Source organism: Bombus fervidus, chromosome 1, assembly GCF_041682495.2.
Source record: "Bombus fervidus isolate BK054 chromosome 1, iyBomFerv1, whole genome shotgun sequence".
Classification (NCBI taxonomy): domain Eukaryota; kingdom Metazoa; phylum Arthropoda; class Insecta; order Hymenoptera; family Apidae; genus Bombus; species Bombus fervidus.
This window is the reverse complement of record NC_091517.1, coordinates 216,082-235,476: the sequence shown is the minus strand read 5'-3', so window position 1 is coordinate 235,476 and position 19,395 is coordinate 216,082.

Here is a 19,395-nt window from a genome sequence, read left to right as displayed (position 1 = left end):
TTCCAACCCTGTAGAAAACATTCCAACCTTGTACAAAGGTCTTCCAACCCTGTAGAAAGCATTAAAAACTCTGTACAAAGGTATTCCAACCCTGTAGAAAGCATTCCAACCCTGTAGAAAGCATTCCAACCCTGTCGAAAGCATTAAAACCCTGTACAAAGCATTCCAAAACTGTAGAAAGCATTCAGACTCTGTGCAAAGGTATTCCAACCCTGTAGAAAGCATTCCAACTCTGTACAAAGGTATTCCAACTCTGTAGAAAGAATTCCAACACTGTACATAACATTCTGACTCTATACAAAGGTATTCCAACTCTGTCGAATGCATTCCAACCCTCTAGAAAGCATTCCAACCCTGTAGAAAGCATTCCAACCCTGTAGAAAGTATTCCAACCCTGTAGAAAGTATTCCCACCCTGTACAAAGCTGCTCCAAACCTGTACAAAGGTATTCCAACTCTGTCGAAAGCATTCCCACCCTGTAGAAAGCATTCCAACCCTCTAGAAAGCATTCCAACTCTGTACAAAGGTATTCCAACTCTGTAGAAGGAATTCCGACCCTGTACATAACATTCTGACTCTGTACAAAGGTATTCCAACTCTGTCGAAAGCATTCCAAACCTGTAGAAAGCACTCCAACCATGTAGAAAGCATTAAAACCCTGTAGAAAGCATTCCAACCCTGTAGAAAGCATTCCAACTCTGTTCAAAGGTATTCCAACCCTGTAGAAAGCATTCCCACTCTGTACAAAGGTATTCCAACACTGTAGGAAGAATTCCAACCCTGTACATACCATTCTGACTCTGTACAAAGGTATTCCAACTCTGTCGAAAGCATTCCAACACTGTAGAATGCATTCCAACCCTGTAGAAAGCATTAAAACCCTGTAGAAATCATTCCAACCCTGTAGAAAACATTCCAACCTTGTACAAAGGTCTTCCAACCCTGTAGAAAGCATTAAAAACTCTGTACAAAGGTATTCCAACCCTGTAGAAAGCATTCCAACCCTGTAGAAAGCATTCCAACCCTGTCGAAAGCATTAAAACCCTGTAGAAAGCATTCCAAAACTGTAGAAAGCATTCAGACTCTGTGCAAAGGTATTCCAACCCTGTAGAAAGCATTCCAACTCTGTACAAAGGTATTCCAACTCTGTAGAAAGAATTCCAACACTGTACATAACATTCTGACTCTATACAAAGGTATTCCAACTCTGTCGAATGCATTCCAACCCTCTAGAAAGCATTCCAACCCTGTAGAAAGTATTCCAACCCTGTACAAAGCTGTTCCAACCCTGTGCGAAGGTATTCCAACACTCTAGAAAGCATTCCAACCGTCTAGAAAGCATTCCAACCCTCTAGAAAGCATTCCAACCGTCTAGAAAGCATTCCATCCCTCTAGAAAGCATTCCAACCCTGTAGAGAGTATTCCAACCCTGTAGAAAGTATTCCCACCCTGTACAAAGCTGCTCCAACCCTGTACAAAGGTATTCCAACTCTGTCGAAAGCATTCCCACCCTGTAGAAAGCATTCCAACCCTGTAGAAAGCATTCCAACTCTGTACAAAGGTATTCCAACTCTGTAGAAAGAATTCCGACCCTGTACATAACATTCTGACTCTGTACAAAGGTATTCCAACCCTGTAGAAAGCATTCCAACTCTGTATAATGGTATGCCAACTCTGTCGAAAGCATTCCCACCCTGTCGAAAGCATTCCAACCCTGTCGAAAGCATTCCAACCCTCTAGAAAGCATTCCAACCCTGTAGAAAGTATTCCAACACTGTACAAAGCTGTTCCAACCCTGTACAAAGGTATTCCAACTCTGTACAAAGGTATTCCAACTCTGTAGAAAGAATTACAACCCTGTACATAACATTCTGACTGTGTACAAAGGTATTCCAACTCTGTCGAAAGCATTCCAACCCTGTAGAAAGCATTCCAACCCTGTAGAAAGCATTAAAACCCTGTAGAAAGCATTCCAACCCTGTAGAAAGCATTCCAACTCTGTACAAAGGTATTCCAACCCTGTAGAATGCATTCCAACTCTGTACAAAGGTATTCCAACTCTGTAGGAAGAACTCCGACACTGTACATAACATTCTGGCTCTGTACAAAGGTATTCCAACCCTGTAGAAAGCATTCCAACTCTGTCCAAAGGTATTCCAACTCTGTAGAAAGAATTCCAACCCTGTACATAACATTCTGACTCTGTACAAAGGTATTCCAACCCTGTAGAAAGCATTCCAACTCTGTAGAAAGGTATTCCAACTCTGTAGAAAGAATTCCAACCCTGTACATAACATTCTGACTCTGTACAAAGGTATTCCAACCCTGTAGAAAGCATTCCAACCCTGTAGAAAGCATTCCAACCCTGTAGAAAGCATTAAAACCCTGTAGAAAGCATTCCAACCCTGTAGAAAGCATTCCAACTCTGTAGAAAGGTATTCCAACTCTGTAGAAAGAATTCCAACCATGTACATAACATTCTGACTCTGTACAAAGGTATTCCAACCCTGTAGAAAGCATTCCAACTCTGTACAATGGTATTCCAACTCTGTCGAAAGCATTCCCACCCTGTCGAAAGCATTCCAACCCTGTCGAAAGCACTCCAACCCTCTGGAAAGCATTCCAACCCTGTAGAAAGTATTCCACCGCTGTACAAAACTGTTCCAGCCCTGTACAAAGGTATTCCAACTCTGTACAAAGGTATTCCAACACTGTAGAAAGAATTCCAACCCTGTACATAACATTCTGACTCTGTACAAAGGTATTCCAACTCTGTCGAAAGCATTCCAACCCTCTAGAAAGCATTCCAACCCTGTAGAAAGTATTCCACCGCTGTACAAAACTGTTCCAACCCTGTACAAAGGTATTCCAACTCTGTAGAAAGAATTACAACCCTGTACATAACATTCTGACTGTGTACAAAGGTATTCCAACTCTGTCGAAAGCATTCCAACCCTGTAGAAAGCATTCCAACCCTGTAGAAAGCATTAAAACCCTGTAGAAAGCATTCCAACCCTGTAGAAAGCATTCCAACTCTGTACAAAGGTATTCCAACCCTGTAGAATGCATTCCAACTCTGTACAAAGGTATTCCAACTCTGTAGGAAGAACTCCGACACTGTACATAACATTCTGGCTCTGTACAAAGGTATTCCAACCCTGTAGAAAGCATTCCAACTCTGTCCAAAGGTATTCCAACTCTGTAGAAAGAATTCCAACCCTGTACATAACATTCTGACTCTGTACAAAGGTATTCCAACCCTGTAGAAAGCATTCCAACTCTGTAGAAAGGTATTCCAACTCTGTAGAAAGAATTCCAACCCTGTACATAACATTCTGACTCTGTACAAAGGTATTCCAACCCTGTAGAAAGCATTCCAACCCTGTAGAAAGCATTCCAACCCTGTAGAAAGCATTAAAACCCTGTAGAAAGCATTCCAACCCTGTAGAAAGCATTCCAACTCTGTAGAAAGGTATTCCAACTCTGTAGAAAGAATTCCAACCATGTACATAACATTCTGACTCTGTACAAAGGTATTCCAACCCTGTAGAAAGCATTCCAACTCTGTACAATGGTATTCCAACTCTGTCGAAAGCATTCCCACCCTGTCGAAAGCATTCCAACCCTGTCGAAAGCACTCCAACCCTCTGGAAAGCATTCCAACCCTGTAGAAAGTATTCCACCGCTGTACAAAACTGTTCCAGCCCTGTACAAAGGTATTCCAACTCTGTACAAAGGTATTCCAACACTGTAGAAAGAATTCCAACCCTGTACATAACATTCTGACTCTGTACAAAGGTATTCCAACTCTGTCGAAAGCATTCCAACCCTCTAGAAAGCATTCCAACCCTGTAGAAAGTATTCCACCGCTGTACAAAACTGTTCCAACCCTGTACAAAGGTATTCCAACTCTGTCGAAAGCATTCCCACCCTGTCGAAAGCATTCCAACCCTGTCGAAAGCATTCCAACTCTGTACAAAGGTATTCCAACCCTGTAGAAAGCATTCCAACTCTGTACAAAGGTATTCCAACTCTGTAGGAAGAACTCCGACACTGTACATAACATTCTGGCTCTGTACAAAGGTATTCCAACCCTGTAGAAAGCATTCCAACTCTGTCCAAAGGTATTCCAACTCTGTAGAAAGAATTCCAACCCTGTACATAACATTCTGACTCTGTACAAAGGTATTCCAACCCTGTAGAAAGCATTCCAACTCTGTAGAAAGGTATTCCAACTCTGTAGAAAGAATTCCAACCCTGTACATAACATTCTGACTCTGTACAAAGGTATTCCAACCCTGTAGAAAGCATTCCAACCCTGTAGAAAGCATTCCAACCCTGTAGAAAGCATTAAAACCCTGTAGAAAGCATTCCAACCCTGTAGAAAGCATTCCAACTCTGTAGAAAGGTATTCCAACTCTGTAGAAAGAATTCCAACCATGTACATAACATTCTGACTCTGTACAAAGGTATTCCAACCCTGTAGAAAGCATTCCAACTCTGTACAATGGTATTCCAACTCTGTCGAAAGCATTCCCACCCTGTCGAAAGCATTCCAACCCTGTCGAAAGCACTCCAACCCTCTGGAAAGCATTCCAACCCTGTAGAAAGTATTCCACCGCTGTACAAAACTGTTCCAGCCCTGTACAAAGGTATTCCAACTCTGTACAAAGGTATTCCAACACTGTAGAAAGAATTCCAACCCTGTACATAACATTCTGACTCTGTACAAAGGTATTCCAACTCTGTCGAAAGCATTCCAACCCTCTAGAAAGCATTCCAACCCTGTAGAAAGTATTCCACCGCTGTACAAAACTGTTCCAACCCTGTACAAAGGTATTCCAACTCTGTCGAAAGCATTCCCACCCTGTCGAAAGCATTCCAACCCTGTCGAAAGCACTCCAACCCTCTAGAAAGCATTCCAACCCTGTAGAAGGTATTCCACCGCTGTACAAAACTGTTCCAACCCTGTACAAAGGTATTCCAACTCTGTGCAAAGGTATTCCAACTCTGTAGAAAGCATTAAAACCCTGTAGAAAGCATTCCAACCCTGTAGAAAGCATTCCAACTCTGTACAAAGGTGTTCCAACCCTGTAGAAAGCATTAAAACCCTGTAGAAAGCATTCCAACCCTGTAGAAAGCATTCCAACTCTGTACAAAGGTGTTCCAACCCTGTAGAAAGCATTCCTACTCTGTAGAAAAGTATTCCAACACTGTAGAAAGAATTCCAACCCTGTACATAACATTCTGACTCTGTACAAAGGTATTCCAACTCTGTAGAAAGCATTAAAACCCTGTAGAAAGCATTCCAACCCTGTAGAAAGCATTCCAACTCTGTACAAATGTATTCCAACCCTGTAGAAAGCATTCCTACTCTGTAGAAAAGTATTCCAACTCTGTAGAAAGCATTCCAACCCTGTAGAAAGTATTCCAACCCTGTACAAAGCTGTTCCAACCCTGTACAAAGGTATTCCAACTCTGTAGAAAGCATTCCAACCCTGTAGAAAGCATTCCAACCCTCTAGAAAGCATTCCATCCCTGTAGAAGGCATTCCAACCCTGTAGAAAGCATTCCAACCCTCTAGAAAGCATTCCAACCCTGTAGAAAGTATTCCAATGCTGTCAAAAGCTGTTCCAACCCTGTACAAAGGTATTCCAACTCTGTAAAAAGCTGTTCCAACCCTGTACAAAGGTATTCCAACTCTGTACAAAGGTATTCCAACTCTGTAGAAAGACTTCCAACCCTGTACATAACATTCTGACTCTGTACAAAGGTATTCCAACTCTGTCGAAAGCATTCCAACCCTCTAGAAAGCATTCCAACCCTGTAGAAAGTATTCCAACCCTGTACAAAGCTGTTCCAACCCTGTACAAAGGTATTCCAACTCTGTAGAAAGCATTAAAACCCTGTAGAAAGCATTCCAACCCTGTAGAAAGCATTCCAACTCTGTACAAAGGTATTCCAACCCTGTAGAAAGCATTCCTACTCTGTAGAAAAGTATTCCAACTCTGTAGAAAGAATTCCAACCCTGTACATAACATTCTGACTCTGTACAAAGGTATTCCAACTCTGTCGAAAGCATTCCAACCCTGTAGAAAGCATTCCAACCCTGCAGAAAGCATTAAAACCCTGTAGAAAGCATTCCAACCCTGTAGAAAGCATTCCAACTCTGTACAAAGGTATTCCAACCCTGTAGAAAGCATTCCAACCCTGTAGAAAGCATTCCAACCCTCTAGAAAGCATTCCTACCCTCTAGAAAGCATTCCAACCCTGTAGAAAGTATTCCCACCCTGTACAAAGCTGTTCCAACACTGTACAAAGGTATTCCAACTCTGTCGAAAGCATTCCCACCCTGTAGAAAGCATTCCAACTCTGTAGAAAGCATTCCAACTCTGTACAAAGGTATTCCAACCCTGTAGAAAGCATTCCAACTCTGTACAAAGGTATTCCAACCCTGTAGAAAGCATTCCAACCCTGTAGAAAGCATTCCAACCCTCTAGAAAGCATTCCTACCCTCTAGAAAGCATTCCAACCCTGTAGAAAGTATTCCCACCCTGTACAAAGCTGTTCCAACACTGTACAAAGGTATTCCAACTCTGTCGAAAGCATTCCAACCCTGCAGAAAGCATTAAAACCCTGTAGAAAGCATTCCAACCCTGTAGAAAGCATTCCAACTCTGTACAAAGGTATTCCAACCCTGTAGAAAGCATTCCAACCCTGTAGAAAGCATTCCAACTCTGTAGAAAGCATTCCAACTCTGTACAAAGGTATTCCAACTCTGTAGAAAGAATTCCAACCCTGTACATAACATTCGGACTCTGTACAAAGGTATTCCAACTCTGCCGAATGCATTCCAACCCTGTAGAAAGCATTCCAACTCTGTAGAATGGTATTCCAACTCTGTAGAAAGAATTCCAACCCTGTACATAACATTCTGACCCTGTACAAAGGTATTCCAATTCTGTCGAAAGCATTCCAACCCTGTCGAAAGCATTCCAACCCTGTCGAAAGCATTCCAAACCTGTCCAAAGCATTCCAACCATGTCGAAAGCATTCCAACCCTGTAGAAAGCATTCCAACTCTGTACAAAGGTATTCCAACCCTGTAGAAAGCATTCCAACTCTGTACAAAGGTATTGCAACTCTGTCGAAGGCATTCCAACCCTGTCGAAAGCATTCCAACTCTGTACAAAGGTATTCCAACCCTGTAGAAAGCATTCCAACTCTGTACAAAGGTATTCCAACTCTGTCGAAAGCATTCGAACCATGTAGAAAGCATTCCAACCCTGTAGAAAGCATTCCAACTCTGTACAAAGGTATTCCAACTCTGTAGAAAGAATTCCAACCCTGTACAAAGCTGTTCCAACCCTGTACAAAGGTATTCCAACTCTGTAGAAAGCATTCCAACCCTGTAGAAAGCATTCCAACCCTCTAGAAAGCATTCCAACCCTCTAGAAAGCATTCCAACCCTCTAGAAAGCATTCCAACCCTGTAGAAAGTATTCCAACGCTGTACAAAGCTGTTCCAACCCTGTACAAAGGTATTCCAACTCTGTACAAAGGTATTCCAACTCTGTAGAAAGAATTCCAACCCTGTACATAACATTCTGACTCTGTACAAAGGTATTCCAAATCTGTCGAAAGCATTCCAACCCTGTAGAAAGCATTCCAACCCTGTAGAAAGCATTAAAACCCTGTAGAAAGCATTCCAACCCTGTAGAAAGCATTCCAACTCTGTACAAAGGTATTCCAACCCTGTAGAAAGCATTCCAACCCTGTAGAAAGCATTCCAACCCTCTAGAAAGCATTCCTACCCTCTAGAAAGCATTCCAACCCTGTAGAAAGTATACCCACCCTGTACAAAGCTGTTCCAACCCTGTACAAAGGTATTCCAACTCTGTCGAAAGCATTCCAACTCTGTAGAAAGCATTCCAACTTTGTAGAAAGCATTCCAACTCTGTACAAAGGTATTCCAACCCTGTAGAAAGCATTCCAACTCTGTACAAAGGTATTGCAACTCTGTCGAAGGCATTCCAACCCTGTCGAAAGCATTCCAACCCTCTAGAAAGCATTCCAACCCTGTAGAAAGTATTCCAACCCTGTAGAAAGCATTCCAACTCTGTACAAAGGTGTTCCAACCCTGTAGAAAGCATTCCTACTCTGTAGAAAAGTATTCCAACTCTGTAGAAAGAATTCCAACCCTGTACATAACATTCTGACTCTGTACAAAGGTATTCCAACTCTGTAGAAAGCATTAAAACCCTGTAGAAAGCATTCCAACCCAGTAGAAAGCATTCCAACTCTGTACAAAGGTATTCCAACCCTGTAGAAAGCATTCCTACTCTGTAGAAAAGTATTCCAACCCTCTAGAAAGCATTCCAACCCTGTAGAAAGTATTCCAACCCTGTAGAAAGCATTCCAACTTTGTACAAAGGTGTTCCAACCCTGTAGAAAGCATTCCTACTCTGTAGAAAAGTATTCCAACTCTGTAGAAAGAATTCCAACCCTGTACATAACATTCTGACTCTGTACAAAGGTATTCCAACTCTGTAGAAAGCATTAAAACCCTGTAGAAAGCATTCCAACCCAGTAGAAAGCATTCCAACTCTGTACAAAGGTATTCCAACCCTGTAGAAAGCATTCCTACTCTGTAGAAAAGTATTCCAACTCTGTAGAAAGCATTCCAACCCTGTAGAAAGTATTCCAACCCTGTACAAAGCTGTTCCAACCCTGTACAAAGGTATTCCAACTCTGTAGAAAGCATTAAAACCCTGTAGAAAGCATTCCAACCCTGTAGAAAGCATTCCAACTCTGTACAAAGGTATTCCAACCCTGTAGAAAGCATTCCTACTCTGTAGAAAAGTATTCCAACTCTGTAGAAAGAATTCCAACCCTGTACATAACATTCTGACTCTGTACAAAGGTATTCCAACTCTGTCGAAAGCATTCCAACCCTGTAGAAAGCATTCCAACCCTGCAGAAAGCATTAAAACCCTGTAGAAAGCATTCCAACCCTGTAGAAAGCATTCCAACTCTGTACAAAGGTATTCCAACCCTGTAGAAAGCATTCCAACCCTGTAGAAAGCATTCCAACCCTCTAGAAAGCATTCCTACCCTCTAGAAAGCATTCCAACCCTGTAGAAAGTATTCCCACCCTGTACAAAGCTGTTCCAACACTGTACAAAGGTATTCCAACTCTGTCGAAAGCATTCCCACCCTGTAGAAAGCATTCCAACTCTGTAGAAAGCATTCCAACTCTGTACAAAGGTATTCCAACCCTGTAGAAAGCATTCCAACTCTGTACAAAGGTATTCCAACCCTGTAGAAAGCATTCCAACCCTGTAGAAAGCATTCCAACCCTCTAGAAAGCATTCCTACCCTCTAGAAAGCATTCCAACCCTGTAGAAAGTATTCCCACCCTGTACAAAGCTGTTCCAACACTGTACAAAGGTATTCCAACTCTGTCGAAAGCATTCCAACCCTGCAGAAAGCATTAAAACCCTGTAGAAAGCATTCCAACCCTGTAGAAAGCATTCCAACTCTGTACAAAGGTATTCCAACCCTGTAGAAAGCATTCCAACCCTGTAGAAAGCATTCCAACTCTGTAGAAAGCATTCCAACTCTGTACAAAGGTATTCCAACTCTGTAGAAAGAATTCCAACCCTGTACATAACATTCGGACTCTGTACAAAGGTATTCCAACTCTGCCGAATGCATTCCAACCCTGTAGAAAGCATTCCAACTCTGTAGAATGGTATTCCAACTCTGTAGAAAGAATTCCAACCCTGTACATAACATTCTGACCCTGTACAAAGGTATTCCAATTCTGTCGAAAGCATTCCAACCCTGTCGAAAGCATTCCAACCCTGTCGAAAGCATTCCAAACCTGTCCAAAGCATTCCAACCATGTCGAAAGCATTCCAACCCTGTAGAAAGCATTCCAACTCTGTACAAAGGTATTCCAACCCTGTAGAAAGCATTCCAACTCTGTACAAAGGTATTGCAACTCTGTCGAAGGCATTCCAACCCTGTCGAAAGCATTCCAACTCTGTACAAAGGTATTCCAACCCTGTAGAAAGCATTCCAACTCTGTACAAAGGTATTCCAACTCTGTCGAAAGCATTCGAACCATGTAGAAAGCATTCCAACCCTGTAGAAAGCATTCCAACTCTGTACAAAGGTATTCCAACTCTGTAGAAAGAATTCCAACCCTGTACAAAGCTGTTCCAACCCTGTACAAAGGTATTCCAACTCTGTAGAAAGCATTCCAACCCTGTAGAAAGCATTCCAACCCTCTAGAAAGCATTCCAACCCTCTAGAAAGCATTCCAACCCTCTAGAAAGCATTCCAACCCTGTAGAAAGTATTCCAACGCTGTACAAAGCTGTTCCAACCCTGTACAAAGGTATTCCAACTCTGTACAAAGGTATTCCAACTCTGTAGAAAGAATTCCAACCCTGTACATAACATTCTGACTCTGTACAAAGGTATTCCAAATCTGTCGAAAGCATTCCAACCCTGTAGAAAGCATTCCAACCCTGTAGAAAGCATTAAAACCCTGTAGAAAGCATTCCAACCCTGTAGAAAGCATTCCAACTCTGTACAAAGGTATTCCAACCCTGTAGAAAGCATTCCAACCCTGTAGAAAGCATTCCAACCCTCTAGAAAGCATTCCTACCCTCTAGAAAGCATTCCAACCCTGTAGAAAGTATACCCACCCTGTACAAAGCTGTTCCAACCCTGTACAAAGGTATTCCAACTCTGTCGAAAGCATTCCAACTCTGTAGAAAGCATTCCAACTTTGTAGAAAGCATTCCAACTCTGTACAAAGGTATTCCAACCCTGTAGAAAGCATTCCAACTCTGTACAAAAGTATTGCAACTCTGTCGAAGGCATTCCAACCCTGTCGAAAGCATTCCAACCCTCTAGAAAGCATTCCAACCCTGTAGAAAGTATTCCAACCCTGTAGAAAGCATTCCAACTCTGTACAAAGGTGTTCCAACCCTGTAGAAAGCATTCCTACTCTGTAGAAAAGTATTCCAACTCTGTAGAAAGAATTCCAACCCTGTACATAACATTCTGACTCTGTACAAAGGTATTCCAACTCTGTAGAAAGCATTAAAACCCTGTAGAAAGCATTCCAACCCAGTAGAAAGCATTCCAACTCTGTACAAAGGTATTCCAACCCTGTAGAAAGCATTCCTACTCTGTAGAAAAGTATTCCAACCCTCTAGAAAGCATTCCAACCCTGTAGAAAGTATTCCAACCCTGTAGAAAGCATTCCAACTTTGTACAAAGGTGTTCCAACCCTGTAGAAAGCATTCCTACTCTGTAGAAAAGTATTCCAACTCTGTAGAAAGAATTCCAACCCTGTACATAACATTCTGACTCTGTACAAAGGTATTCCAACTCTGTAGAAAGCATTAAAACCCTGTAGAAAGCATTCCAACCCAGTAGAAAGCATTCCAACTCTGTACAAAGGTATTCCAACCCTGTAGAAAGCATTCCTACTCTGTAGAAAAGTATTCCAACTCTGTAGAAAGCATTCCAACCCTGTAGAAAGTATTCCAACCCTGTACAAAGCTGTTCCAACCCTGTACAAAGGTATTCCAACTCTGTAGAAAGCATTCCAACCCTGTAGAAAGCATTCCAACCCTCTAGAAAGCATTCCATCCCTGTAGAAGGCATTCCAACCCTCTAGAAAGTATTCCAACCCTGTAGAAAGCATTCCAACTCTGTACAAAGGTGTTCCAACCCTGTAGAAAGCATTCCTACTCTGTAGAAAAGTATTCCAACTCTGTAGAAAGAATTCCAACCCTGTACATAACATTCTGACTCTGTACAAAGGTATTCCAACCCTGTAGAAAGCATTCCAACTCTGTAGAAAGGTATTCCAACTCTGTAGAAAGAATTCCAACCATGTACATAACATTCTGACTCTGTACAAAGGTATTCCAACCCTGTAGAAAGCATTCCAACTCTGTACAATGGTATTCCAACTCTGTACAAAGGTATTCCAACTCTGTAGAAAGAATTCCAACCCTGTACATAACATTCTGACTCTGTACAAAGGTATTCCAACCCTGTAGAAAGCATTCCAACTCTGTACAAAGGTATTCCAACTCTGTAGAAAGAATTCCAACCCTGTACATAACATTCTGACTCTGTACAAAGGTATTCCAACCCTGTAGAAAGCATTCCAACTCTGTACAAAGGTATTCCAACTCTGTCGAAAGCATTCCAACCCTGTAGAAAGCATTCCAACTCTGTTCAAAGGTATTCCAACCCTGTAGAAAGCATTCCAACTCTGTACAAAGGTATTCCAACTCTGTAGAAAGAATTCCAACACTGTACATAACATTCTGACTCTGTACAAAGGTATTCCAACACTGTAGAAAGCATTCCAACTCTGTACAAAGGTATTCCAACTCTGTACAAAGGTATTCCAACTCTGTCGAAAGCATTCCAACCCTGTCGAAAGCATTCCAACCCTCTAGAAAGCATTCCAACCCTGTAGAAAGTATTCCAACCCTGTAAAAAGCTGTTCCAACCCTGTACAAAGGTATTCCAACTCTGTAGAAAGCATTCCAACCCTGTAGATAGCATTCCAACCCTCTAGAAAGCATTCCAACCCTGTAGAAAGCATTCCAACCCTGTAGAAAGCATTCCAACCCTGTAGAAAGCATTCCAACCCTGTAGAAAGTATTCCAACGCTGTAAAATGCTGTTCCAACCCTGTACAAATGTATTCCAACTCTGTAAAAAGCATTCCAACTCTGTACAATGGTATTCCAACTCTGTCGATAGCATTCCCACACTGTCGAAAGCATTCCAACCCTGTCGAAAGCATTCCAACCCTCTAGAAAGCATTCGAACCATGTAGAAAGTATGCCAACGCTGTACAAAGCTGTTCCAACCCTGTACAAAGGTATTCCAACTCTGTACAAAGGTATTCCAACTCTGTACAAAGGTATTCCAACTCTGTAGAAAGAATTCCAACCCTGTACATAACATTCTGACTCTGTACAAAGGTATTCCAACACTGTCGAAAGCATTCCAACCCTGAAGAAAGCATTCCAACCCTGTAGAAAGCATTAAAACCCTGTAGAAAGCATTCCAACCCTGTAGAAAGCATTCCAACTCTGTACATAGGTATTCCAACCCTGTAGAAAGCATTCCAACTCTGTACATAACATTCTGACTCTGTACAAAGGTATTCCAACTCTGTAGAAAGCATTAAAACCCTGCAGAATGCATTCCAACCCTTTAGAAAGCATTCCAACTCTGTGCAAAGGTATTCCAACTCTGTAGAAAGCATTAAAACCCTGTAGAAAGCATTCCAACCCTGTAGAAAGCATTCCAACTCTGTACAAAGGTGTTCCAACCCTGTAGAAAGCATTAAAACCCTGTAGAAAGCATTCCAACCCTGTAGAAAGCATTCCAACTCTGTACAAAGGTGTTCCAACCCTGTAGAAAGCATTCCTACTCTGTAGAAAAGTATTCCAACTCTGTAGAAAGAATTCCAACCCTGTACATAACATTCTGACTCTGTACAAAGGTATTCCAACTCTGTAGAAAGCATTAAAACCCTGTAGAAAGCATTCCAGCCCTGTAGAAAGCATTCTAACTCTGTACAAATGTATTCCAACCCTGTAGAAAGCATTCCTACTCTGTAGAAAAGTATTCCAACTCTGTAGAAAGCATTCCAACCCTGTAGAAAGTATTCCAACCCTGTACAAAGCTGTTCCAACCCTGTACAAAGGTATTTCAACTCTGTAGAAAGCATTCCAACCCAGTAGAAAGCATTCCAACCCTCTAGAAAGCATTCCATCCCTGTAGAAGGCATTCCAACCCTGTAGAAAGCATTCCAACCCTCTAGAAAGCATTCCAACCCTGTAGAAAGTATTCCAACGCTGTCATAAGCTGTTCCAACCCTGTACAAAGGTATTCCAACTCTGTAAAAAGCTGTTCCAACCCTGTACAAAGGAATTCCAACTCTGTACAAAGGTATTCCAACTCTGTAGAAAGACTTCCAACCCTGTACATAACATTCTGACTCTGTACAAAGGTATGCCAACTCTGTCGAAAGCATTCCAACCCTCTAGAAAGCATTCCAACCCTGTAGAAAGTATTCCAACCCTGTACAAAGCTGTTCCAACCCTGTACAAAGGTATTCCAACTCTGTAGAAAGCATTAAAACCCTGTAGAAAGCATTCCAACCTTGTAGAAAGCATTCCAACTCTGTACAAAGGTATTCCAACCCTGTAGAAAGCATTCCTACTCTGTAGAAAAGTATTCCAACTCTGTAGAAAGAATTCCAACCCTGTACATAACATTCTGACTCTGTACAAAGGTATTCCAACTCTGTCGAAAGCATTCCAACCCTGTAGAAAGCATTCCAACCCTGTAGAAAGCATTAAAACCCTGTAGAAAGCATTCCAACCCTGTAGAAAGCATTCCAACTCTGTACAAAGGTATTCCAACCCTGTAGAAAGCATTCCAACCCTGTAGAAAGCATTCCAACCCTCTAGAAAGCATTCCTACCCTCTAGAAAGCATTCCAACCCTGTAGAAAGTATTCCCACCCTGTACAAAGCTGTTCCAACACTGTACAAAGGTATTCCAACTCTGTCGAAAGCATTCCAACCCTGTAGAAAGCATTCCAACTCTGTAGAAAGCATTCCAACTCTGTACAAAGGTATTCCAACCCTGTAGAAAGCATTCCAACTCTGTACAAAGGTATTCCGACTCTGTCGAAAGCATTCGAACCATGTAGAAAGCATTTCAACCCTGTAGAAAGCATTCCAACTCTGTACAATGGTATTCCAACTCTGTAGAAAGAATTCCAACTCTGTACATAACATTCTGACCCTGTACAAAGGTATTCCAATTCTGTCGAAAGCATTCCAACCCTGTCGAAAGCATTCCAACCCTGTCGAAAGCATTCCAACCCTGTCGAAAGCATTCCAACTCTGTACAAAGGTATTCCAACCCTGTAGAAAGCATTCCAACTCTGTACAAAGGTATTCCAACTCTGCCGAAAGCATTCGTACCATGTAGAAAGCATTCCAACCCTGTAGAAAGCATTCCAACTCTGTACAAAGGTATTCCAACTCTGTAGAAAGAATTCCAACCCTGTACAAAGCTGTTCCAACCCTGTACAAAGGTATTCCAACTCTGTAGAAAGCATTCCAACCCTGTAGAAAGCATTCCAACCCTCTAGAAAGCATTCCAACCCTCTAGAAAGCATTCCAACCCTCTAGAAAGCATTCCAACCCTGTAGAAAGTATTCCAACGCTGTACAAAGCTGTTCCAACCCTGTACAAAGGTATTCCAACTCTGTACAAAGGTATTCCAACTCTGTAGAAAGAATTCCAACCCTGTACATAACATTCTGACTCTGTACAAAGGTATTCCAAATCTGTCGAAAGCATTCCAACCCTGTAGAAAGCATTCCAACCCTGTAGAAAGCATTAAAACCCTGTAGAAAGCATTCCAACCCTGTAGAAAGCATTCCAACTCTGTACAAAGGTAGTCCAACCCTGTAGAAAGCATTCCAACCCTGTAGAAAGCATTCCAACCCTCTAGAGAGCATTCCTACCCTCTAGAAAGCATTCCAACCCTGTAGAAAGTATACCCACCCTGTACAAAGCTGTTCCAACCCTGTACAAAGGTATTCCAACTCTGTCGAAAGCATTCCAACTCTGTAGAAAGCATTCCAACTCTGTAGAAAGCATTCCAACTCTGTACAAAGGTATTCCAACTCTGTTCAAAGGTATTCCAACTCTGTAGAAAGACTTCCAACCCTGTACATAACATTCTGACTCTGTACAAAGGTATTCCAACTCTGTCGAAAGCATTCCAACCCTCTAGAAAGCATTCCAACCCTGTAGAAAGTATTCCAACCCTGTACAAAGCTGTTCCAACCCTGTACAAAGGTATTCCAACTCTGCAGAAAGCATTAAAACCCTGTAGAAAGCATTCCAACCTTGTAGAAAGCATTCCAACTCTGTACAAAGGTATTCCAACCCTGTAGAAAGCATTCCTACTCTGTAGAAAAGTATTCCAACTCTGTAGAAAGAATTCCAACCCTGTACATAACATTCTGACTCTGTACACAGGTATTCCAACTCTGTCGAAAGCATTCCAACCCTGTAGAAAGCATTCCAACCCTGTAGAAAGCATTAAAACCCTGTAGAAAGCATTCCAACCCTGTAGAAAGCATTCCAACTCTGTACAAAGGTATTCCAACCCTGTAGAAAGCATTCCAACCCTGTAGAAAGCATTCCAACCCTCTAGAAAGCATTCCTACCCTCTAGAAAGCATTCCAACCCTGTAGAAAGTATACCCACCCTGTACAAAGCTGTTCCAACCCTGTACAAAGGTATTCCAACTCTGTCCAAAGCATTCCAACTCTGTAGAAAGCATTCCAACTCTGTAGAAAGCATTCCAACTCTGTAGAAAGCATTCCAACTCCGTACAAAGGTATTCCAACCCTGTAGAAAGCATTCCAACTCTGTACAAAGGTATTGCAACTCTGTCGAAGGCATTCCAACCCTGTCGAAAGCATTCCAACCCTCTAGAAAACATTCCAACCCTGTAGAAAGTATTCCAACCCTGTAGAAAGCATTCCAACTCTGTACAAAGGTATTCCAACTCTGTCGAAAGCATTCGAACCATGTAGAAAGCATTCCACCCCTGTAGAAAGCATTCCAACTCTGTAGAAAGCATTCCAACTCTGTAGAAAGAATTCCAACCCTGTACATAACATTCGGACTCTGTACAAAGGTATTCCAACTCTGTCGAATGCATTCCAACCCTGTAGAAAGCATTCCATCTCTGTACAATGGTATTCCAACTCTGTAGAAAGAATTCCTACCCTGTACATAACATTCTGACCCTGTACAAAGGTATTCCAATTCTGTCGAAAGCATTCCAACCCTGTCGAAAGCATTCCAACCCTGTCGAAAGCATTCCAACCCTGTCGAAAGCATTCCAACCATGTCGAAAGCATTCCAACCCTGTAGAAAGCATTCCAACTCTGTACAAAGGTATTCCAACCCTGTAGAAAGCATTCCAACTCTGTACAAAGGTATTCCAACCCTGTAGAAAGCATTCCAACTCTGTAGAAAGAATTCCAACCCTGTACATAACATTCTGACTCTGTACAAAGGTATTCCAACCCTGTAGAAAGCATTCCAACCCTGTAGAAAGTATTCCAACCCTGTAAAAAGCTATTCCAACCCTGTACAAAGGTATTCCAACTCTGTAGAAAGCATTCCAACCCTGTAGAAAGCATTCCAACCCTCTAGAAAGCATTCCAACCCTCTAGAAAGCATTCCAACCCCATAGAAAGCATTCCAACCCTGTAGAAAGTATTCCAACGCTGTACAAAGCTGTTCCAACCCTGTACAAAGGTATTCCAACTCTGTACAAAGGTATTCCAACTCTGTAGAAAGAATTCCAACCCTGTACATAACATTCTGACTCTGTACAAAGGTATTCCAACTCTGTCGAAAGCATTCCAACCCTGTAGAAAGCATTCCAACCCTGTAGAAAGCATTAAAACCCTGTTGAAAGCATTCCAACCCTGTAGAAAGCATTCCAACTCTGTACAAAGGTATTCCAACTCTGTCGAAAGCATTCGAACAATGTAGAAAGCATTCCAACCCTGTAGAAAGCATTCCAACTCTGTACAAAGGTATTCCAACCCTGTAGAAAGAATTCCAACCCTGTACATAGCATTCGCACTCTGTACAAAGGTATTCCAACTCTGTCGAATGCATTCCAACCCTGTAGAAAGCATTCCAACTCTGTACATAGGTATTCCAACTCTGTAGAAAGAATTCCAACCCTGTACATAACATTCTGACCCTGTACAAAGGTATTCCAATTCTGTCGAAAGCATTCCAACCCTGTCGAAAGCATTCCAACCCTGTCGAAAGCATTCCAACCCTGTCGAAAGCATTCCAACCCTGTCCAAAGCATTCCAACCATGTCGAAAGCATTCCAACCCTGTAGAAAGCATTCCAACTCTGTACAAAGGTATTCCAACCCTGTAGAAAGCATTCCAACTCTGTACAAAGGTATTGCTACTCTGTCGAAGGCATTCCAACCCTGTCGAAAGCATTCCAACTCTGTACAAAGGTATTCCAACTCTGTAGAAAGAATTCCAACCCTGTACAAAGCTGTTCCAACCCTGTACAAAGGTATTCCAACTCTGTAGAAAGCATTCCAACCCTGTAGAAAGCATTCCAACCCTCTAGAAAGCATTCCAACCCTCTAGAAAGCATTCCAACCCTCTAGAAAGCATTCCAACCCTGTAGAAATTATTCCAACGCTGTACAAAGCTGTTCCAACCCTGTACAAAGGTATTCCAACTCTGTACAAAGGTATTCCAACTCTGTAGAAAGAATTCCAACCCTGTACATAACATTCTGACTCAGTACAAAGGTATTCCAAATCTGTCGAAAGCATTCCAACCCTGTAGAAAGCATTAAAACACTGTAGAAAGCATTCCAACCCTGTAGAAAGCATTCCAACTCTGTACAAAGGTATTCCAACCCTGTAGAAAGCATTCCAACCCTGTAGAAAGCATTCCAACCCTCTAGAAAGCATTCCTACCCTCTAGAAAGCATTCCAACCCTGTAGATAGTATACCCACCCTGTACAAAGCTGTTCCAACCCTGTCCAAAGCATTCCAACCATGTCGAAAGCATTCCAACCCTGTAGAAAGCATTCCAACTCTGTACAAAGGTATTCCAACCCTGTAGAAAGAATTCCAACCCTGTACATAGCATTCGCACTCTGTACAAAGGTATTCCAACTCTGTCGAATGCATTCCAACCCTGTAGAAAGCATTCCAACTCTGTACATAGGTATTCCAACTCTGTAGAAAGAATTCCAACCCTGTACATAACATTCTGACCCTGTACAAAGGTATTCCAATTCTGTCGAAAGCATTCCAACCCTGTCGAAAGCATTCCAACCCTGTCGAAAGCATTCCAACCCTCTAGAAAGCATTCCTACCCTCTAGAAAGCATTCCAACTCTGTACAAAGGTATTCCAACTCTGTAGAAAGACTTCCAACCCTGTACATAACATTCTGACTCTGTACAAAGGTATTCCAACTCTGTCGAAAGCATTCCAACCCTCTAGAAAGCATTCCAACCCTGTAGAAAGTATTCCAACCCTGTACAAAGCTGTTCCAACCCTGTACAAAGGTATTCCAACTCTGTAGAAAGCATTAAAACCCTGTAGAAAGCATTCCAACCTTGTAGAAAGCATTCCAACTCTGTACAAAGGTATTCCAACCCTGTAGAAAGCATTCCTACTCTGTAGAAAAGTATTCCAACTCTGTAGAAAGAATTCCAACCCTGTACATAACATTCTGACTCTGT